Genomic DNA, 15,187 nt, shown 5'->3' with positions numbered 1-15,187 from the left:
GGACCTTTTCAACCCAGGGATCTGACCTGCTCTCTTATGTCTTCTGGATTGGCAGTTGGGTTCTTTACCATTATGGCCATCTGCTGAGACATCACAAAATGGGAACTTAGTATCAACCTGGTCAGCAGTGTGACTGTCTCCCTGATAGACCCCTATCTTCTCCTAGAGAAAAGTGATCTTGCCATGACCAATCCGATTTTTGCTAGGATGACTTCCTTGTCTCCCCACTTTATGTCTGTAAGAGCCTTTTATTTTGTACAACTCCTTAGCGCTTCTTCCTATCTACTAAATTGGATGCCGACTAATCATGAATCTTTGAATAAAACCAGTAAAATCTTTAACATTTACTCAATGGATTTTTTAAAACACTGCCTTTATTATTCTTTCATGTAGTCACCCATTAGCGGTTTAAGTGATTATTGCGGCTTTCCACGAGAACAAGTGGGTCAGATGCAACCCAAAATGTCACTTGGAAAACGGTTTACTGATTCAGCCACCTTGACAGACCTCATTTCTTTCCTCCCAGGATGTCTTGTGAAAAAATTCAAACATACAGAAAAGTTGAAAGAATTTTTCAGTAAACACCCATATGCCCACCACCTAGGTTCTACCATTGACATTGTACCATTATCAGTCCATCACTCTTCCCATTCAACCATCCTCTCCGTAAGTAACTAAGGGGGCGGGGCGGGGTTTGCAAGCTCCTGGTAGCTTTCAAGTGGCGCCCCCCAGCGGCCGCACAGCTCTCCCCAGCCCGGGGGCAGAGGGCAGCTTGCAGGTCCGCGGCAGGGCGGGGCAGGCCCCCGCGGGGCCGTACCTGGGTTGGGCGGTGCGGTGGCCGCGAGAGCAGGCGTGGAGCGCGGGCGCGGGGCCGCTACGTGCACGGGGAGCGCGGGGCTGCGCTCGTGTGCGCTCCTAAGCGCTCGCCGCCGCCGCGCCTTTGAGTCAGCAAACTCCGCCACCCGCTGGCCCGCTGGCCCTGCTCTGCCCGGCTCTGCCTGGAGGTGCCGCCCGTAAGTGACAGGCGATCTGCCGGGAAGGCCTCCCCCGCGCCGCCGGGTGGGGACCGCAACCAGGGACGAGCCGGCCGCCCTTTCCTTTCCTTCGCGGAGGCTTGGGGCCCTTTCCTCTGCGCCCAGGTGCCTCTCCCTGCGGGCTGGGAAGATGCTTGGGTCTCCTGGGGCTGGAGCCGGGCGTTGCCTCCTTTCCTGCCGGGGAAGAGGAATCGGTCGGCTGGTTTGCCAGGGGAGGGCACGGATCGAATTGATCCGGCTAAAAAGACACCCTGGGGAGAAGATGGGGCAGAGGTGGAATCCTGGACGCCGGCGGAGGGGGGGCGGGGCGCGGGAAATGTGCTGAGACACCTTACACCAGGCCGGGTTGGGGTGGGTATTTTTAATTCACGAAAGGGTAGCTTTGAGTTTAGAAACTGGGAGGGGTAGGCAGGGGGTTTTCGTGGGATTGTGGGATTGAGGGAAAAGGCCCGAGTGAAAATCCACGTTTGACTGATTATTAGGTCTGGTGCCACAGGAAAGCAACAGCCTGTTTTTCAGTTCTGATGTATCATACTTCGGTAAGATGGTCCGCGGGGGATTGAGGGGAAGGGTCAGGGGGACGTAGAACCACAAGTCCTGCTTGCCAGTAAGGGCTTCTATTTCTGCAGGACACGTTTATGTATCAAAATAATGGATTTAGAAATTTAGATCAGGCAGGAGGCTTTCATGTGATCTCCTTCAAACCTCTCATTTTAAGGCTGGGAAACTAAGGCCCCAGGGAGCAGAGTCATCCAGCTAGTGAGAGCAGAAACAGGCCTAGATTGTGGTGGACTTCTGACTCCCTCCGTCCGCAGCCTTCTCCACACCTCTAGGGGCGTGGGAGTGGGGGTAGGCTGGGAATGCATAAAGTCCCTCTTCGCCCCTGGAAGTGGGCTGGGTGGAAGGGATGAATGCAGCCACGGCGGGGGGGTGGAGGGGTGGGGGGGTACTAGCTACTCCATCCGATGGACCAAGCTCCAAGGATGCAGTTGAATGAGATGCTTCTGCTGTTTCTACCATCCCTTCCAGTGATCAGTGATGCCTAGTCCTAAGCACCGCACCCCCCCCTTTTTTTTAAAGGCATGGTAGATTTAAGATTGACTAATGGGACTGTTTTGAAAAAAAGACAAAAAATACAATACACCCAGAAGTAAATATATAGAAGATGTGAAGAAAGGTGATTAGCACTGACCTGTATTTCAGTGGACCACCCTGTTTCTCCCACTGGTCTATTTCATTCTCATTTCCGAGGTGACTATATCACTAGGGAGGAAACTGGTGTTGGAGGAGTGGGGTGTGACTCTCAGGTGACACCGCCCTTCACCAGGGGTCTCTTGACTGACAGTCTGCTTCTCCTCCTGCAACAGTGGGCTGTGGTGGGAACTTCCTCTTATTTTACTTAGGGGAAGGCCTCCTGGAGCTTGCTATTGAAAACAGAGGTAAACACCTTCATTCCTGCCTGCATAAAAGTTTGTTGTTAAAAAAAAAAAGTTTGTTGTTTAAAGACTAATGTTGTGTTCTACTGTGGCATTTCTATGTCATTTTGGAGCATTCTTAATAATACTTTTCTCAGCCTTAGGGTCTCTACTTGCATTTTAGAGAACTCAGTTTGTTTGTTCAGCTATTATGGGAAATGGCTTCTTTTTCCTCTTTTGACGTGAGGGCTGTGGTTTAACAACCACTTGCGAGGGGTTTGAAATCTATGAGACCAGGGTCCAGCCTTTCCAGGCTTCCATTTCTAAGAGTAGCAAATGAGGGCTTTTGGCCAGTCATGACTGACCTCCCTGGAAAATAAATACCCTGCATTTTGGATAAAAGACTCTTATCACCAACAGTCTTCCCCCCCCACCCCCACCCCCCTCTTAAAATTAGTAGGTATGAATCAGCTTTTCTGTTCTCTAAGCCCTGTTCAAATTAAGGGGTTGTGTGTGATAGTGGTTACAACTTCTGGTTTCAGATTCGTTGGAGTTGAAATCTGGGGATAATCATTTACTAACTGAGGTACTGTCAGCAGTACGCTTAAATTTCTGATTTATCCTTTCTTCAGAACTAAAAAAAGCTACTGATAATCCTTACCTCCCAGAATTGTTCATAACAATAGCTGACATTTACTGAGCACTGATTATGTGCTAGGCATTGTGAAAATAGTTTTTAACATGGCAGGCTCATTTATAACAAACCTCTGAAGCAGATTTCTGTTTCCATCTGAGGGAAAATGAGTTATCAAGATCTCTATGGCTTCCCTAAACTCTTTAGCTCAAGATCTTAACCACCCAGCAAATGTGTCCCAGATTTCTATAATGTGGAATTGTTATTTAGGGCTTAGTGTCTGGCAGGCTTGATTTCAAGTACCATATGTATATTAACAGTCCTTGAGATATGTATTGTTTTTAGTGTGCCCTAGTTTTTCTTTTTTTTTTCTTCCCTTCTCTCCTTCTCAATAACAGAAGAAGAAACAGGCACAAAGCCTAAGTCAATTAATAAACGATGGAGCCGAGATTTGAACGAGGCAGCCTGGCTCTGGAATGGGTACTCTCAGCCAGCCCTGTGTGAATGTAGGTAAAGGGCTTAGCCAGACCTCAATCAAGGGCAGCCCTTAATTGACATTTTCATTTATTTTACCCTAAGAAACCACTTCCTCCTCTCAGTCTCTGAGGAGAAGAAGATGCTTTTAGTTCTGGAAATGATTCAACTTTGCTTAAGGTTTTCTGATTCTGCATACATTTCTGTTGTATTCTGTGTTATTTTTTAGAAGTTTGTGGTAGGTCTCAGTGATCTTGACCCTGGGAATACGAGATAGGCTTTAGGGAGTCTGTAAACTCCCTGAAATCATATGATTTCATACTCTTGTACAAGAGCATATTATTCTAGAGGTGAGAATCCACAGCTTACTTTAGATTCTCTTTTTTAAAAATACTTTTTCATTTATTTATACTCTTTTTGGCTGCATGGGATGTGGGATCCTAGTTTCCTGACCAGGGATCTGACCTGTGCCCCCTACAGTGAAAGTGCAGAGTCTTAACCACTGGGCCACCAGGGAGGTCCTTACTTTAGATTCTTAAAGGGTCATTCATGGTAGAAAGAAAATTTGGTAATGACTATTTTATAATGACAATGAAAATTGGTAATGACTGTTCTACTATTCTATTCCTATAATCTAATTTTACAAATAAGGGAATAGCTTAATCTGAGCTATGCAGCTACTTAAGAGTAGAAAGGGGACTATAAAACTCAGGTTTCCTAACTTCCAGTCTCATATTCTTTCCACCACACCCCAGTATTTCCCTTTGAAATGAGTGGTACCAGGTGAATGAATTACAAAAAGCCAAAAGACTCCCAGATTTCCCACCCTCTTCCCCAGTGTGGGAGAGGCCAATAAAGTTTCCTGGAAGCACTATTAAAATACATCATCTTTTGGCATGTCATCTTGTTAGCTGAACCACTCTGCAGTGATTTAAGATGGGAATCTACAACACTGTACGATAAGAGCCAGGAGGATAAAACTTGTTTTGAGAGAAAGCAAGGAAGGAGTCAGAACATGTATTGGTTAAGGCACAAGGATGCCGTTCAGGCCTCTTGATAGAATTGTAGTGTTGGACAGTTATTGCTGAGGGATTTATAAATTCAAGTGAAATTCCACGAAGTCTGAGATTTCCATGTAGGGTGTGAATCACTGGGAAGTCAGGCCAAAGCTTGATGCTCCAGTGACTAAATAAGACTAATAGGTCATGGACCTGCTGTTAGTTTAGACCAGCACTTTAAAGTCACTTAATTTTTACAAATTGATGAAGTTTTCCTGGGAAAATATCAATACATTGTACTAATAGGCAATATGTTCTGAAATGTATTGTTCAACTGGACATCAAAATACGTTACTTCGGACCAGGAGTAGCAAGTCAGAACTAGTTCCCTTGTCAAGATAGGAATTCATCGTGTGATTAAATGTACTGTAGTAAAGTTTATTGGGACCGTTATCGGTCCAGTTAGGAAAAAATGAGATCCAAGCCTCACACCATTCAGAAAAGTAAATGCCACTTAGAGTAAAGATTGAATGTCAAAACCAAAATTATAGATATTAAAATATATATACACATACGTGAGATTTTTTAAAAAATATTTGTTTGCACTGGGTTTTCATTGCGGCACATTGGATCTTCTAATTGTGACACATGGGAATCATTAGTTGTTCACTGTGAACTCTTAGTTGTGGCATGTGGGCTCTCGTCCCCTGACCGGGGATCGAACCCGGGGCCCCTGCATTGGGAGCTCAGAGTCTTATCCACTGGACCACCAGAGAAGTCCAAGCCCATTTCTCCATATTGATGGGGAAATCTTTGACTGGTTGAGAAAGCTACCCCACCCCGTGCTCAGCTGGTTCAGAAGACCTTACTTGGTGAGTAGAGCCGTCACCTGTGGGCCCCCTGATCTTCCACCATCCCCTGGGTCCCTCTCTTGGTCTCTCAGCCCTGCCCCTCACCCTCCTCCCTGACCCATGAGCTGCACGGTCTTCTCTTTATCTTTATGACTATGAATGCTCTCCGGTTCCTCTCAGACTTACAAACCCTAAGGGTTCCAAGTGCAGAACAGAGCAAGGGGCAATGTATGTAGGGAACTGCTGCTCTTTAGAAATTATGAATACAGTACGCAGGAAGGAGGTTTCTATGACTGATCACTATCCTCCCCTGCCTCACTGACACCACAGCCCTGTTTACTGTACACTGGCATTTGGGACCGCTGAGGAGGAGGCAGGCGTTCCCACAGCCCTAGATTCTAGACTCTAGTGTCTCAAAGCGGGGAATGTGGAGCCTTTCTGTCAGCTCTCTGGGTGATCAGACCCTGAGAATTGGGACTGTGTCTGCCCAGGTGCACCTGAAAATTCCTGCGCCGGAAGATCAGCTTTACCTTTTATGGGGAAGTGCAGACCCAGTGCTGGCTTTTTGTAGCCAGCACTTTTCCCTGATGGTTGGGAAACCTTGAAAAAATGTGACCTCTGTTTGAGGTGAGACCTTTGCCAGACTGAATCTGTGGACAGATCTGAGTCAGATGCTTTGGATTGCAGTCAGTGCTTTGGGCATTTAGTTTAAGGAATATTATGTTTGGCATTTTACCCACTATTAATAGTTATTAACACATAATAACTTTATGTGTTATCTCATTCTTCTTGGGTCAAGGCCAGTGCCAGGAAACTGTGGGTAAGTTTGTGCCACAGGGAAGGGCCAAGGTGTGCACTTCATTGTGTGGGCTGTTTCAGAGCATATAGACTTCAAATGCTCTGCTTCTGTAAATATTCCTGTCCCATCTCACAAGCCAGATACTTGAAGGGGATATTTTAAAAAAGGCACAGCTGCTCTGTGATAATCAGGAAGATACCTCAGCATTTTCTCCCTCAGGGGTCTTAGAAAGTGATGATCACTCTAGAAAGTGATGATCAGTGACAGTAGCTGATGCAGTGGCTGAGCTCCGCATTTACTCCTGTGATCGTTACGGCTGATGCATGAAACAGGCCATTATCCCCATTTCACAGATGATAAAACTGAGGCACAGAGATGTGAAACAATCTCCCCAGGCAAGGGGCAGAAGAAGGTTGGGAGTCAGGCAGTTTGGCATTCACACTGTCCTTCCTCCTCTTGATAGGGGGTCATGCGTGCTAAGTTGCTTCAGTCATGTCTGATACCCTGTGTGATGATATGGACTGCAGCCCATCAGGCTCCTCTGTCCATGGGATTTCCCAGGCAAGAATACTGGATTGGGTTGCCATTTCCTTCTCCAGGGGATCTTCCCGACCCAGGGATCAAACCCAGGTCTCTTAGGTCTACCTGCATTGGCAGGTGGGTTCTTTACCACTGGTGCCACCTAGAAAACCTTGTTAGGGGGACACTGTTTGCTTAAAAGTGAAATCTCCCTCTTGCTGTCCCTCAGATGACTTCCCATCTGGACTGATGTCACTTTGGGCAGAGTTGAAAGTGACTAGTGTATCACAACCCCTGGTGCTGCTGTATTCCTTTGTAGATAAACTTGCCTCCTCAGCAAGAGTTCTTTGCGACAGAGTGGCAAGTGGGAAGACTATTTCCAGTGTGTTGCAATGATTTTCCTTTTTGAAAGACAATTTATCACTTTAAAAGAGGAACATGCTCCAACTAATAAAAATAAATGGGAAAAAAAATAAAAGAGGAACATGTAGTGCTTACTTTTGTTTCCAGTTTGCATGCTCTACCCTTTTCTTATCTGAGCCCCAAATCGTTCTTCAGGTGCATGAAGGCTGTTCTGTGTGGATGTCCACCATCATCCTGGCTTGTTCCCAGCTGAACTCATCTTTGTTCTCTCTCACCTCTAAAAACAGGCCTCCTTTCCAGCTTCCTCATTTTGCCTGTGACCCCAGTCTTCTTCCAGTCACCTGGCTGGTGAGTCACTCTTGATGCCCTTCTTCCATCATGCTGTCTCCAAGTTATTCTTGTTATATACATCTTTTTTTTTAAAAAAAATTATTTCACTGTGCTGTGCCTTCCTTGCAGCATGCAGAATCTTCAGTTCGGCCTATGGAATCTAGTTCCCTGACTATGGATGGAATCTGGGCCCCCTGCTTTGGGAGCTCAGAGTCTTAGCCACTGGACCACCAGGGAATTCCCCTTACATCTTTTTTAATAAACCTGTTTTTTTTGGGAGGGGGGCTATGCAGCTTGTAGGGTATTATTTCCCTGACTGGGGATTGAACTGGGACCCCCTCCAGTGGAAGCACGGAGTCCTAACTACTGGACTGCCAGGGAAGTCCTAATAGATTTGATTTTTAAGAGCAGTTTTAGGTTCACAGCAAAACTGATGGAAAGTACAGAGAGACCCTATGTATTACCTGCCTCCCCTCTCCTGTTATCAGCCTTGGCATCAGAGTGGTACGTATGTCATTATAGTCCATGAACCTGTATTGACACATTGTCACCCAAAGTCTGTACTTTCCATTGAGGTTCACTTAATTCTTAGTGTGGTACACTCTGGGTTTTGACAAGTATATGATGTGTCCACCATTGTAGTATCACACAAAATGATTTCACCCCTCCCCAACAAATCCTCAGGGTTCTGCTTCTTGTTATTTTCAAATGTGCCTGGCCATCTCCCGCCCACCTTGAGTCCATGATCTCTTCTGTTGGTTGGTACATTTCGGCAGCTCTCTGATGAAGCTCACAGCCTATCAATCCATCCTCCACCCCATCCCCAGATGAGTCATCACCATCATGGCAGGCTTCCGAGTACTACATTCCTGCCTTCTAAGAGAAGTCAGCGTTCCTGCTCTCATCATTCAGGACTTCCCCATCCTAGGATGCCCATTAGAGCTCTTCCCAGCTTAACCTCCTCATGATATTCTGTCAACGCAGGCCCTCCACTGCTGAGGGCGCTGAACACTTAGGTCTACTGAAAGTGATGCTGTTGCTTCTATTTTTTTTGGCCACACATCACAGTTGGTAGGATTGTAGTTCCCTGACCAGGGATTGAACCTGTGCTCCCTGCAATGGAAGCATGGAGTCCTAACCACTGGGCCACCAGGGAATTCCCAAGTGGTGCTACTTCTCAATCACCCCAGGCTGGTCCTGTTTTCCCTGCTTGTCCTGATGCAAGCGTCGAGGCCTCGTCAGGTCCTACTATCCTTCATGAAGCTTCTCCCTTTGCACTCTCCTCCTTCCTGTAACCCTGTTACCAGTGCTATTTCTTTTGGCACATAGAGTGAAGTTTGGATTACAAGTAGACTGTTTCATGTCTGTATCTGGACGTCTTTACATCTTAGAACTCAGGGCGTGTGCCTTAACCTTTAAAAACAGCCCTTGTCAGGACCAAACCTAGAACTCTCACATAGTGGGCTTTCAGTAATTGCTCATTGAATTGGATCGTTGCTGCCCTCTAGCTATTCTCAGGGGTCCTCTTTTATAGCTAATGACCCTAAAAGAGGTCTTTCAGAGGAAGACACTACACTTGTCTCAATATTACCTCCTTTCTGAGAATGAAAAAAATCATTTCTAGAAGTATGGCTGTGAACTTTCCCAGTTCATGTATAGACAGAACTCTGCCCCCAATCTCCACATCCCTGAAGCATTTGACACATAAATAATTCTATTTATTGGTTAGTATTCTCCTCTCATTGCTCTCTTTTAGCATTTATTTCTAAGTATGTAACTTGGATGCTGTGTTAGATGTAGGGGATACTGTGTCGGGAGGACGAGGCTTTCCAGGGTCTGGCTAGCTGGGTTTGGGTCCTGGCTCCTTCACTTACTAGCTCTATGACCTTGCACACTTTTTCATTATTTGTAAAGTTGAGGTTAGTGAGACTTGCCTGGGGGGGCTATCTTGAGGGTTAGATGAGATGATTCATATTGCATTCTTCACACAGTGTCTGGCCCCATCATTAACAGTCAGTTATTTTTAGTTGGGTTGCTGTTTTTGATGATGAATAGTGTGACTTTAACATCATTCTCCTGTCTCATCTGCCACAGTCCAGTGGAATTAGACCAGAAGGAAAAAGAGAAAACAATGGAGGAAGGCATGTGGTCTTCAAGGCATTCCACCCTGGACTGTTGCTAGCTAAATTGCTTTCTTTTTTCCCAAAATGATTGAGTAACCATGAGCGGAGATGGCCAACGGGAGGGGCTGGGCAAGTTGTCCAATGTCCATCCTCCCAGCCCATGTGGTTGGGGCTGCTTAAAAACTTGATGGTGATGCAGAAATGGAGAGAATTAGCTAGGACTAATTCAATCAAGTGTAATTGACCCATATTTTAATGGGCATTTCTTATATGCCAGGAATGTTGCTCCATGCTAGGCTTATAAAGTGTGAATGACATGGACAAGGTCCCTGCCCTTGTGGGACTTTTGAGAGGACAGACAATAAACAAGAAAATAAATTAATAGATAAAAATAATACAGACTGACACGTTCTAGGGAGAAAATAAAAGGATGGAGCGTTACTGGGGGGAATTTGCTTTAGTGGGCGGTCAGGAAAGGCTCCTGAGGAGGTAGCATTTAAACCAATACCTGCAGGGTGGGAAGGAGCCGTCTTGGTGGGTTGGGGAGGGAAGGTGGTGAGGGGGTGTCAGAGGAAACAGAAGGTACAAAGGACTTGAGGGGGGAATTTCAGAACTGACCTGATTAGGGCAGCTGGACACTATGGCAGAAGAGTCCGGGCTGGTGGGAGAACCAAGGCCGCGTGGTAGATAGGAACTGTGCGGATACAGACCCTGTGCTCTGGACAGTGGTTTTCAAAAGTCTTCTACCGTCAGTACACTTGAGGAGGCAAGGGATATGCTCCTGGGGGGATACCCTTGGAGGGGTGGGTGATGAGAAGGCTGGGATATGTGTCATTTGAAAAGAGCCCTCCATAGCTTAAATATAACTCACCACAAAATGAGAAGCGCTGCTCTTGATGATCCACTCAGAAGCCTTGGGATCTGGGGACATTTACATCTCTTAATTTTCATTAAATTTTGCAGGGTTATATAGGCACACTGTAGGAACACGGAGTTCTGCCTGTTCTTGATAACACTGGCACGGGCATTTGAGGATGAGTCACTGTTGAATTGGATCACTGTGTGGCCCATTTAAATAATACTGTGGGTTTTTTTTTTTTAAAGTCCTTGGCATGGCATTCAAGGCCTTTAAAAAATTTTATTTTATTTTTCAGCTGTGCGGGGTCTTCTTTGCTTTGTGTGGGCTTTCTCTAGTTGTGGCGAGTGGGGGCTTCTCTTCGTCGAAGTGCACAGGCTTCTAAGTGTGTGGGCTTCAGTACTTGCAGCACCTGGGCTCGGTCGTTGCCGATCACGGGCTCTAGAGCACAGGCTCTAGAGCACAGGCTCCTTAGCGGTGGCTCACGAGCTTCGTCGCTCCTGGCTTGTCGAACCTGTATCCCCTGAGTTGGCAGGCAGATTCGTATCCACTGTGCCACTGGGGAAGTCCAGTGCTGTCTTTTGAATAGAAAAGTTGTTCACATTCTTTTGAAGTTATTTAGAAATGCCTTTGGCGATGTCCTTTAAGATTTTAATGAGTATAGACATCCTTTTCTGAAGAGAAGCAGTGGAGGGGAGAGGAGAGAAGAGCTTCTGGAGTCCTCGGTGTGAGTCTGGACCACACTTTGTGGATGTGGATGGGAGATTAACCTCTCTGGGTGTTGGCTTGGGAAGCTATCTTCTACAAAACAAGACGGATAAGTCTTGCACTGCCAGTCTCACTGACTGTCGTGGGACAGTGCTTTTATAAACGGCAGAGTACCAGAAAATAAAATTACCTTATAAAATTAAAATTTGTTTGCATATTGTATGGCCAGAAGCACATGATAGCCAGGGTGTAAATCCATGACCATAGAAAAGAACTTTTCACTGCTCATAGGTGACTGATCTCTAGAACAAGCCAAAGGAGAATATTTTTATAACTTTTAAGTAGGAATGGGCTTTCTAAGTGTGCTGCAAAACTTAGAAGCCATAAGGAAAAAATTGATACAGTTCATTACTTAAAAACAGCATAGCAAAACCCCTGTAGGCAAAACTAAAGACAGATTACAAAATGGAAAAATATATGTGTTTCATGTTATGCATTAAGGGTTAATTTCCCTAATACATAAAGAATTACAAATTAATAAGGAAAAGAACAGACCGGTGTAGGAAAATGGTCAAAGGATATGAACAAAAAATCCAAATAAAGTAATTTAATGACTCCTAAACACATGAAGAATGCTTGACCTCACACATAATTTTAAAAATACCAATTGAAATGCATTGAAACATGCTACACTTCACCTATCTGGGGTTGGCAAAAGTAAAAAATTTTGATAACCATCCATGTTAGGGAGGATGTGGGAAAACAGAATTCATACATACACACTCTGTGAATGTGTATTAGTTCCCTGCAGAGGGCATCTGCCAGAACCTGGCAGAGTTAATCGTTCACATTGCCTTGCTTTGATTCAGTCCACTTATAGAAATTTATCCTTCAGACAAATTCACACAAACTTTCTGAGCACCGTTTCTAATAGCAAAAGATTGTCTGTCAGTGTGGGGGCTGGTGAGCTGAATTGTGCTCTGGCTGCACAGTGGAATAGTGCCCAAAAGAGAACCAGGACGCCCTGTGGACAGCTGCGGAGCAGTCTGTGTTGTGAAGAGTGAGGCATGGGAAGGACTGTAAGTGATGTTAGCATTTACAGAAAAGGGAGTAGGGGGTAGGAAATAAAGAGGAATATATCCTACTTGCAGATGCATAAAATGTCCCTGGAAGGATACCAAAAAATGACTAAGAGGCAGAAAAGAGAGAAGGAGACTGTTTATTCTTGACCTTTTGGCATTATTTACATTTTGAAACAAGTGTTAAGCTCTAAAAAATAATAAAAGTAAAATACGGAGCAAAAAATAAAACAATAGTGGTTGAGGTAGGGATTGATGAGCTGAATGCAGTAAATTCCTTAGCAGTGTGTTTGATCCCTAGATTATCAGACATCTTTATGTGTCCACCATGTATTATCACTAATCTCTGTTTGGGGGTACTCCTCCAAAGAGTTCTTGGTGGATTTGGCAGGTACAGAACTAATGTCCACCTCAATCAGAGGCCATGGAAGGGCCATATAATACAGCCTTTGGGGATTGGTGCAGCTCCTGAAGTTCAGTGGGGCCACTGTGTTCAAGGTTTCTATACAAAGAGTGTGGTAGGTAGAATAACAGCCTCCACACTGGTCTACATTCTAACCCTTGGAGCCGGTGAACATTTTTCCTTGCATGCCAAAAGGAACTTTGCAGGTATAATTAAGTTAAGGTCCTTGATCAATGAGGAGATTATCTTGGGTCATCCAAGTGAGCCTGATACAGTCATGTAAGTCCTTAAAAGCAGAGAACCTTTCCCGGCTGTGTTCAGAGGGAGATGTGACTACAGAAGAAGGGTCAGAGAGATGATATGTTGTGGGCTTTGAAGATGGAGTAAGGTGCCATGAGCCAAGCCTGGGGAACCAGGAGAAGGCCAGGAAATAGATCCTCCCCTAGGCTTCTAGGAGGAACACAGCCCGAGGACGCCTTGATTTCAACCTGAAGAGATCTGCGTTGGACTTCTGACCTACAAAATTAAGGTCATAAATTTGTGTGGTTTCAAGCCACTAAGTCGATGGCAGTTGGTTTCAGCAGCAACAAGAAACTAATACAAAGATGATGTAGAAATACCCCAAGGCCTTAGTCAGGGGCTTTTTAATCTAAGAGGGGAGAGAAGACAAGAACCTAGCCAGTCCTCACGCCAGCCAGTGTGGAAGGTGGTCTGGAGATTTGCAAGGGGCTCTGCACGAGGTGTCTGGGGAGGCCAGGGGAGACCTGGGGAGGAGGTGGCAGTCAGAGTTGTGTTGTAAGAGGCACTGCAGCTCCCTCGTTGGGAGCAGGGACTCAGGTGCAGCCTGTGGGGCCTTCAGACAGTCACATCATCTCTGTGTGCCTCAGTTTTCTAATCTGTAAAGTGGGGATACTAATAATGCCTCCTGAAGGGGCTCTCAAGTTGAGGAAAGGAGAGGATATGTGTAAAGTACTTTACACATATTAGTTCCTGGCATTTCCAAGGGCTGTGGGCGTGTTTGCAGGTGATGTTTTATCCTAATGAGGGGAGAGTAAGGCGGGCCCAGGCAGAGGGAGGTGGGGGAGCATCTGGGGACAGCAGGCCTCTTGCTGGGGAGGGGGCTCTCACCTCAGTGGTGGGAACACTGGTGAGGAGGGAGCAGAAAATGAGGTGTTGAGGAGTGTGAAGCTGGAAGACCGTGGCCTTGGAAGCTGGGCTGAGGCGGCCACCTAGTGCCTAAGGGTTTCAGTAGGAAGGCTGACAGTGGGTACAGTTAGGGCGCTGGCCAGGTTTCATTAAGAGGGGAGGCTGGCTTCGGTTCTAAGCCCTGACTTCAGAATCTGCTTCCCCCGCCCCCTTGTCGTCTGTCTCCTTACCCTGAGCAGCCTGACCTCTAACCACGGTGATCACACCGCATCCCCTGACTCTGACCACTGGGCCACCCTGGAGGTGTATCTGGATCAGGGGCCATTACCTAGTACCTGGGCTGGTGGTGGTGTTTAGGCGCTCAGTCATGGTCAACTCTTGCAGGCCCATGGACTGTAGCCCGCCAGGCTCCTCTGTCCGTGGGATTTCCCAGGCAGGAATACTGGAGTGGGTAGCCATTCCCTTCTCCAGGGCATCTTCCGGAACCAGGGATTGAATTCACATCTTGTGCATTGCAGACAGATTCTTTACCACTGAGCCACAGGGGAAGCCCTGGTACCTGGTACCAGCCCCAGGACTCAGTGTCTGGAGAGAGAACACCCTGGTGTCTGCAGTGGCTCTCCTGGGTCCCTGCAGAGAGAGGAGCAGAAACCCCAGCTGTGTGGCTTTGGCGGTCCCCAGGGGCTGATGGCTGGTTGTCTTTCAGAAGCCGACTCCCTTCCGGCCTTGGCCATTTGGGGACTGTGGCCTCTCAGCATGTAGAATGGTTTCTTGAGCGGAAGAGTCACAGGCTGTCTTGTGGAGACAGATAGCAAACAGGAAATAAAAGCATATGTGATTTTGACTCACAGGTACATGGTAATGTCTGTGACAGGGCTGAGTTGTGATTTGAAATGGTGGTCTTTGGTTGACCAGGACCAAGGCCTCCCTGTGAAGCTGCAGCCTGGGCTGGTGGTCTCCTTGGTCCTGGGTGGTGGTGAATGGGCGGTTGAGAGCCCTGTCTCTTCCTTTCCCTCAGTTGGTTTTCCCGTCTGGAGTACAAGATGTCGCATGGTTTCTGCTTGAGTCGTGTGTGTACTATGTGTGAAGTGCCTGGAATGGGTTGCCTAGTCCTTGACCACTGGAAGACGATCTCTGAGGGTTCTCTCCCTCCGCCAGGGCTGACAGGTGACAGGTGAGCCTGATGCCCGGCTGTGCCCCCTGGATGTGGGGCTGCTTCCCAGGCAGAGGGGCTCAGCTTCGCAGCAAATAGCAGAGACTTTGGGCACGGTCGACTTCATATTAGAGTCACCAGGAGGAGAAAGTGGAGATGTTGCTGTTGTTCAGTTGCTCAGTTGTGTCCGACTCTTTGAGAGCCCATAGACTGTACAGTCTAAGGAATTCTTCAGGCCAGAATACTGGAATGGATAGCCATTCCCTTCTGCAGGGAATCTTCCCAACCCAGGGATCCAACCC

General features: G+C 46.6%; 1 protein-coding gene across 2 annotated transcripts in view; it reads left to right on the top strand.

Annotated features, from left to right (window-relative positions):
- The first annotated feature begins 752 nt into the window (after window positions 1-752).
- Window positions 753-15,187, top strand: part of SNX10 (sorting nexin 10) — a 66,097-nt gene continuing 51,662 nt past the window's right edge. The window contains exon 1 of one of the 2 annotated variants that reach the window (XM_043463357.1): window positions 753-1,013. The gene's annotated coding sequence lies outside the window, so the exon portion shown is untranslated. Of the gene's footprint in view, window positions 1,014-1,038; window positions 1,140-15,187 lie in introns of those variants that run through there. The other variant, XM_043463358.1, reaches the window with a different exon arrangement.

This window comes from Cervus canadensis, chromosome 3, assembly GCF_019320065.1.
Source record: "Cervus canadensis isolate Bull #8, Minnesota chromosome 3, ASM1932006v1, whole genome shotgun sequence".
NCBI classification, from domain to species: Eukaryota; Metazoa; Chordata; class Mammalia; order Artiodactyla; family Cervidae; genus Cervus; species Cervus canadensis.
The sequence above is the reverse complement of the archived record's forward strand: the minus strand, read 5'-3'. Positions and strand labels throughout refer to the sequence as shown.